Genomic DNA, 2,712 nt, shown 5'->3' on the forward strand with positions numbered 1-2,712 from the left:
TCATCCCATCTTATCACCCTCCCCCTTATCACCCACCAACCCTCCCGACACTACGTAACAGCATTCCCTGCCTCCCCCCATCGCCCCCACCGGGCCAGCCACAATCCTCCCGCCACCCCACGCCCTTCACCATGACCAGCATTCACCATCACCAGCAGGCGGAGCTCGCGCACTCCACTCCGCCCGGATTTGCTTTGCAGGCGGCCTGCCCGGCCCCGCCCCGGCGCGCGACCAGCCGGCCAGGCGGAAGCGCCGGCGCTTGTGTGTGTCACGCAAAGTGACTTTTCTTGTTTGGGCCAGAGGCCGGATGCTGAGAGTTTTACGGAGCGGTGTAGTCCCGTCATCCCCGACTGCGGGGAGGTGCCGGGGGAGGATATCTCTTCCTGGCCGCCCTCAATGAGCGCCCTGCAGTGTACGTCGATGGCAGGCCGCACGGCTCTCCTCGCACCTGGGGGGCGGGCAACACGACGCTCCACTCGCTAAGTTGCACACTTCCCTCCGGCAGGGCCTCGGCCTGGGAGCGCAGCACGCGAGCACGCCGACGCCGGCGGGGCAAGGCGGCCGCGGCGCCGGGTCAAGGGTACCAAGGGTACCCTGCAGGGTACCCCTGAGGCAGGCCGCCGAGACCTCGGACGCGACGAGCCAACGCCTACACCTGCTGTGACTGCTGGATTAAAACAGCTCCGTATGATTTGAAAGCTGGGTGGTCTCTATCAGGTTTGGCTCCAGGCAAAGGGAGTGCCACCCATCGAGGTGCCCATGCATACGTACATATTTCATATTTTGATCTATTGCCTGTTGCATTAATTTTTTCAACAAATGCAGGTAGACAAGTGGAATGTATGTAACTTAAAATGTTCACCCCCTAAGTTTGTTGCTGGAGTTAGTAAGTTGGTAGGGAAGAGAGTTACAGCCCCGACCCCCGACCGTGCTGATTGAGATGGCGCCACCTACTGCCACCCTGTACAACCAAGACAGCCACAATATGCTCCAGGACAGTGCTGAGTGCTAGCGATATCCGTCGTTGTGCTGTGACTATATCTCAGCTTGAAGACACCGCCTGAAGGGGAACGGCCGACAGTGGCAGAGGGTCTTCGGACGGGACGGAGTCGGGCAGGGGCCAGGGGGCAGCGGGGGCAGCAGCACTCTGCTGCAGGGCGGGCTGCAGAGCGCTGGCGGGGCGCCAGTCCCGGTTGCAGTGCGTCTGCTCCGCCAGGCTCCGCCGTGCTGGGCAGCGGGCTGGAGGCGGGAGCACGTGCCCCACGCGCCGCCAAGGTCGCACCCCCGCCCCATAAACAGCAGCTCTCCAGCGCGCGCGCCGCACTGAGCACCTCGCGGAGGGCAGGGCCCCATCCATAGAGTCCTCATAGCGTCCCCATGGCGGCCCCAGAGAGGCCCCCATAGCACCCCTGTGCAGGCCGCGCCGAGCCGCCCCTCGCAGCGCCGTTGGCCCAATTCCTCCGTCGCGAGCGCCGCCCCTCCAGTGTCACACCCTCAAGTGCAGCAGTTTCCCCCAGGCCGTTCTCCAGCGGCGCGCGCGCAGCAAGGGGGGGGGACGGAGCGGAGCAGAGGGGGCTTGCGGGAGGTAGGCAACCTATTCGGTCGCACCCCGCCGCGCGCGCGGCCGAACCGCCCCTCCGCTATCCCCCCCGCCCCTCGGCCCTTTGTCTCGCCGCCGGCCCCGGCCGGCCCCGGCCCATCCCTGCTGCCTGGCGCCCGCGCCGCGCCGCGCGAGCCAAATGGGCCAAACGGCCCCGCCATTTTCGCCCTGATTATTCCAAGCCACCTCATTCTGCGGGGCGGGGTGGGTGGTGGGGGGAGGTGGAGGGGAAGGGGAAGGCGGCTTGGACGGTGTGAGGTGTGTGGCCCTTATTCGCACCGACCGCACCGACAGGCGTCGATGATTGAAGCGCCCCGCCCGATCCATATCCGTCGGGCTGCATTACACACTGCGGGGACCAGCGGCGGAGGGAACCATCGGGGACCAGCGGAGACCAACCCGCAGCACGCGAACTTCAATTCAATCCCGTGAGTGGAGTGACAGCACGGCCCGGACCCCGGACGGCCCGGGCGGGGCGGCGCTGAGCGATGGCCTGCTGCCCCCGCGCTGCCCCGCCGCCGGGGAGCTAAAAGGAATAAGGAGAGCGGCCGGCGGGGAGGGGTGGGGGTTGTAATCGCGGGCCGAGGCCTTCGGCGGCAATAATAATTTGCTGATACCAAATCGACCGATTCCATTTGCGCACGCGGCCAGCAGGTCATTTCTTATTTTGTTTAACATCGCGTTCATTACGAACGGCAGCCTAGTGGCGCTAATGAAGGCTTTACTGTCCGTCATAAACCGAAGGGTGGTGGTGGTGGTGGTGATGATGGAGGGAGCTATGGGTTGGGGACGTCGTTATTGGAGAGAGGGGGAGGCCTTGAAACTGGTTGGGTGGGTACGAGAACTGTGCAAGGCGCGACGGGTACAGTACACACTATGTACGGTTACACGCCCGCTGCACAACGAAATGTCACACGCGCTTCATTCCTGCAACAGTGCCTCCGTCCGACCTGATCATGAAGTGCCATGTAATATAGCAGTACAGTTGACGTTCGCCAGGGTTTGCCCAGGGCAGTGGGCCATTCCCAACGGGTGGGCTTGTGTCGCCCGTGCGTGGTCTGACCTTTTGGGCTGGCGTGGCGTGTGGGGGGTCGGTGGGCGGCGTACGCGGG

The sequence above is a fragment of the Frankliniella occidentalis genome, unplaced genomic scaffold, assembly GCF_000697945.3.
Source record: "Frankliniella occidentalis isolate FOCC.00 unplaced genomic scaffold, Focc_3.1 Scaffold10, whole genome shotgun sequence".
Taxonomy (NCBI): Eukaryota; Metazoa; Arthropoda; class Insecta; order Thysanoptera; family Thripidae; genus Frankliniella; species Frankliniella occidentalis.